The sequence below is a fragment of the Bidens hawaiensis genome, unplaced genomic scaffold (genome assembly GCF_021521415.1).
Source record: "Bidens hawaiensis isolate Kalapana, Puna unplaced genomic scaffold, B.hawaiensis_p1.1 tig00070173_1, whole genome shotgun sequence".
Lineage (NCBI taxonomy): Eukaryota > Viridiplantae > Streptophyta > Magnoliopsida > Asterales > Asteraceae > Bidens > Bidens hawaiensis.
Genome location: NW_027502339.1, coordinates 49381 through 55244, shown reverse-complemented (window position 1 = coordinate 55244; position 5864 = coordinate 49381). Strand labels below are relative to the sequence as shown.

Below are 5864 nucleotides of genomic sequence, written 5' to 3'. Positions count from 1 at the left end.
CGATATGCGAAAATAATTAAAAAAACAAATTCAGGTTAAAACGGGTTTTGTTCCTATTAACTGCATATATCCGAATCCCTGGCACATTTTTTCGAATTTGTGTCAAGCTGGACCCACAAACCAGCAAACACGATCCGTTTAACACCTTAATTTAACCCAACAATAGGGCTCATTTTAGCTAATCAAAGACAACAATACACACCAATGACCAATGCACACCGCTATAACAACCAAAAAAAAAAGTCAACTTTTCATGATTTTACCAAAAACCAACCATCCCATGAGAAAACCTAACCCAACCCTCCATATACTTCCTAACAACATGTCAGCTACCGAAGGCAGTCAAGAAAAGAGTTTTAACAACTATCTTCCTAACAATAATGTTTTCATGTGTTTGCTGATTGAGAAGGTACTACCCCTCTTGTATGGTTGTGGTCCCCTTCATAAGTGACAATAAGCATTGTTGAGTCATCCAAACATCTCTCCACATGCTTCCTTGCAGGACAACCCCTCATGCTCTACATTTATAGTGACCCCTGTTACATCATTAACCAAACAGGTCAAAAGTTGGTCAACGACTATTGTTAATGCAATCTCCTAAATCATTTTTTATTCAAAGATTTAGATTAATATTCCCACAAGGGAGTAAATTTGCTTCAGCCACAGTTTCACTTATCGAGCTCGAGCTAGTGAGCCTATTATTTATATTTAATATATATTATCGGTAATAATTATCCTTATACACAACATTCTAAAAAAACTAAATAAAATTATCATATTATGTTATATATAAAAATTATTATTAAAAAAATATATATGTTAAATAAACTATAAATAATAAACAAGCTGAACTCTGCTCGTTTACACCCCTAAATTCCCTGATCCCTTTTATATTAAAAAAGACTGATAAATCCATAAACAAATGTGAACACAACTCTCAATGCTTTAAGATCGGAAAATTGGTGACCAAAATACATACTAATTTTATAGAAAAAGCCCCTCAACCCGATTTTAATACATTTTAGTCCCTTAACTTGTTTAAAATACACGTATCTGTCTTTATTTTTTTAAAAACAACTTTTTACCCCTAAAACGAGTCAAGATTGGATAAAAAAGCGTAACGCAACTAATGTTTCTTAGTTGGCAACATAACGTGTTTTAAAAGCTTTTTAATATTTTAATTTGTATGATCCGAGTCGTTTAAAGGTACCTGGGATGAGGAGAACCTTTGATAGGCTTTCGGCCATAATTTCTCCAAGAATATTCATCGGGCGGGATACCAGCAAGTTTGCTGCTGACAGCTGGCACTTTAACTGTCCTCTTTATCCTGTGCTTCCTAATTACCAAAAAAAACAATAATGATAGTTAAAATTTCAAGGCATAAGAGGGTGTTTGGATAAATGCTTGAAACCAGATACTGAATCAGCAAAGTCAGATAATCAGTTGCAATAATACGGATTGCGACTGTAATAATCACTTTTGGGCAAACTTTAATTATTGAAAGGGTAAAGAAAAGTAAGAAGAGTTATTAAAGATGTAGTCTTATATCTCAGGGGCTCTTTCACCCCATCAATCTCAGTTCTGTGCTCATCATCATCTGTTAATGTGTGACTTAATCTGTGATATCAACCTCTGTTCATGTAATATCAAAATCGTAAGGGTGCGCACGAAACTGAAATAACCAACTCATAACCTAAATAACTGACATAAACGAACCGAAATAACTGAACCCAACTCAAATCCAACGGTTTGGTTTTATGTTTTTACAAAAACCAGATTTCCGGTTCAGTTTCGGTTTTGTATGTACCGAAAATAAAAAAAAAAACGGAAAGAACCCATTAAACAAGCCGAACTTTAATAGAATTTATGGATTATAAATTTATATGAACATTCAGTAATTTACAAAAGATTAATATATGATTTAAATCAAAAACTTTAGGCCCAAATGTGCAATAATCTTTTAATCATGAACTAACAAAAAAACTGAATTTATGGATTATAATTTTCAATTTAAATATAAGCAAGTTATAAGAGATTACTAAATGGTTAGCACAAAAACTTTAGACCCGTATGTGTAATAATCATTTAAGTATTTAACCACTAGACCTGATTAACAACTAATTCTTGTGACCAAAACATCGTTAACAGCTAAAAATATATGAAGATCAATAATGTGTAATAAATCAAAGATATTAAGTTGTAACCTCTTCTTGCAGTGACATCATCTCCCCGACCCGGACACCTCGGTTTATGTTGGTGTGTAGTTTGATCAGTTGACCCGAGCAAATGAAAAGAACTCCGGGATAAAGTCCCTTCCGTACTTAGCGAAGACATAAACGACCTGTTTGATGAAACTGTAGGCGTATTATCAAAATTCAAATTAATCCCGTTATTTTACATCATCTCCGGCTGCTGCTGAAACTGGTAACTGGAATTAGGACTAGGGCTTTGTTGGGAATTCTCAATTTGAATCGGGTTCTTTCCTCCAATTAAGCTCAACTCGAGTGACGGGTGGTCGTGATTCGATAGTAAAACATTTGGAACACTTTGTTGAAATGGGTTTCATAAAAACTGAATGGGTGGTTTTGGTTGTTGAAAATCCCAAAAATAAGTCCTTTTTTCTCCATTTTAGTGTTTCGAAAGTTACAATAACTCATGGGTTTCTCCTTACTGATAAGGTTAAAAGATGGTTTTAAATAAGTTGGGAAATCCTAACTTATCTCCTTATATGTTTTGAAATACCCTTTCCACCCTTATTTCAATTTATTTTACATCAGTAAGTTAAACCAAACACTTTTTAAAAAATAACTTATTGACTTATATTAATCCAAACACTTTTTTTAAAACTCCTTATCAAATATCACAAGGCCTTTTCTACTTATCACAAAAAGTTCTTTTCACCTTAAATAAGAAATCCCAAACACACCCATAAGTCAACAAGGATTGATACCCATATGGAGAAGAGATAAGCAAGCAAAAACAGACCTTTTTCAAGACACAAGATTCTTATCTCTTTCTTTGGGGTGTGTGTGTTTTTGGGTTTCCTTATTTTTTTCCTTCTTATAACTTATTCATTTTTACTGATTAAAATATTCTTATAACTTATTCACTTTTATTGATTAAAATAGTGTTTGGGTAATCTAACTTATTAAACTTTTTAAAGAAGGAAAAAAGAGTTTTTATAATTTTTTCCTTCTTATAACTTATTCACTTTTATTGATTAAAATAGTGTTTGAGTAATGTAACTTATTAAATTTTTTAAAGAAGGAAAAAAGAGTTTTTATAAGTTAGGATTTTATAACTTATGGAAAACTCCTTATCTAAGTATAAGGAGGTGTAAATAAGGAATCCCAAACATGCCCTTGGTCGATTCATGGAGAAGAGAATTCAAAAGAAGAACAGGATGCTTTTTTTTAATTTTTTTAAAAATGAGTATTTTCTAGAGAAACAAAAGACTGCAGTCTCTGCCTAGATTTCAAAGCTGGGTCCCACTATGTAAATACATTTTCAACCTTTTTGTTTGTTAGTGCATTAATAAACTAGCTTTAGAACCCAAGTAATATAAAGATATATATTACAAACAATAAGAAGTTTAATGTATAAAAGTAACAAATTTAAAAAAAATCTTTTTATATAAAATTTTAGTATTAACTTGTTTATGAAGATGAGTATAGAAGAATGCCGATTATGTTACATACTTTTATATATATATATATATATAATGGATCCATTCAAAATTTGCATTGAACCTAGGATATATTCAATCTATTGAAGACTTGAAGTTAACTAATATTAATTGGTGGATAAGTTTGGTAAGAATTCAAATTTCGAGGATGATTTATGAATCACGTTTGATTGATTTAGTCATTTAGAGCATTTTCATTCTTTCTCGTATATTCAAATTCAAAATTACATTTAAAATCACTATATTTTCTTACCTCTGTTCAATTAAATAATATTTTTTACACATTTATCATTACCTTTTTGTTTTCCTCTATTCACAACTATTTTCAAAATATATTTAAAAAATTTATAGGGTGCTACAAAAACTCTTTAAATATATTAAAGAATAAAAATATTTTCTCACTATTTCACTCACCACACACACACTATTCCCTATATTATAAAAAATTCACTAACAATAAATTAGTTCAATAATTTGCTCACATATCTTTTTCCTCGTTCAAAAGATATTAAAACTGCCCAATAATTATAAGAAATTTTGCCATTTCTATTTTAATGAGGTGGTAAGGTAGTTAGGGTGTTAAATAAGGAGTCACGGATTCAAACCCCATAGTGTACAAATATTTAGTCGTTCAAAAAATATTATAGGAAATTTTGTTGTGTTTTTTATTTAGATGAGTTTTTTTATTTCATTTTTTTTACTTAGATGAAAATATAAATTTATTGACAAGAAAGAAATTATTGGGTTTCAAAAATCTTACTTTCGACATAATTTTAGGGTCATTTTAAAACAAACATTAGAAATTTTATATAAAGTATTTTATATATTTATTAACGGAATGTAAATTTAGAAAATCGATAGAAACCTTATTTTGTTATTTTTTTGTTTTCTTGTGTGTGTTTATGGGTATTTCTACTCTAATTATTTTGATTACTTTCATATATATGTAACCTATTTTTGATAACATTTCTTAAAATAAGTAAACTATTTTTCATAACCTTGGTATTAAAAAATTAATTAACCGTTTAAAATAATTTTTACATATGTTTTTTATTTTTACTTGATATCCTAAATAACAAATTATTTTAACCCAAAGATTATAATTTTAGGAGGGAAAAGATGGTGAGAAATCAATATGAAACTGACATGTGGCAACCAGTATTTTCTTTTATTAGTAAAGTAAGATAAAATGATGACAATAATTTTTAAGTCAGTATCACTTAATTTTAAAATCTAATAATTAGAGTAGATTGTAGTATTGTATTACGTCCAGATTTCATGTTGTAACATCGTGAAAATTTCGAGTTCAAAATGTCAAAATTCTAAAGTCTAGGGATTAAATCTGTCAAAAACCAAACCTTAGGGTTTAAAGTGAAAATTCTGTTTTCCTGAACCATCACGATACGCGATGGATCAGAAGGGACACCCATCGCGTATCGCAATGGGTTGTCTGACAACGAGGCACGTGGCCTGCCTCGTGGCCACATGGTGGCACGTCATCCGCCACGTGTCAACACGTGGCACACCGTCTGCCACGTGGCAGACCTATATGGTGACTGGCCTGAGCTACGTCGCGATACGCGACGGGTAACTAAGAGGCCATCGCGTATCGCGATGGGCTGCCAGATTTTGCCTATAAATAGCAAGGTCGGGATCTCTCATTTTGCACATCAAAACTCACATACATACATCTCTCTAGTCTCTCTCTAAGTCCCTAAAATCATACTATCGATCCACCTCGAAAAGCGTGTCTCGATTCCGTGATTTCCGCGTTCGTTTCCTCGAAGTTCTACCACATTCCACCGACGTATCAACCAAGAAGGTGTTTGTTATATCCGACACCATGGTGATTAGTCTCGTAAGGCGTGCCGACAAGTGGTGAAGTATTGGTGTTTGACGTTTGGCGTGCCAAGGAAAAAGTAACGAGAAGAAGTGTGGATCGAGAAGGAAAAGAAGGTGAAGCAGCGTTGAAGTGTTGCTCGAGTAGTTAGGGTTTTCATAAGCCAACAAAGGTAGGCGTAACGCCGATGAAAATAATAATAAAATATTATAAAGGCTTAAAACCTAAAGTCGAGGTTACACTCAATACCTCGATAAAATAAAAGAAGATATAACAAAGAAAGAATAAAAGATAAAGATTATGAATAATCTACTATTATAATAAACAAAAATCCATGTG

General features: G+C 31.6%; 1 pseudogene; it reads right to left on the bottom strand.

The window, feature by feature from the left end:
* Positions 1 to 386: 386 nt before the first annotated feature.
* Positions 387 to 4295, bottom strand: LOC143605577 (putative WRKY transcription factor 21; annotated as a pseudogene).
* Positions 4296 to 5864: the final 1569 nt, after the last annotated feature.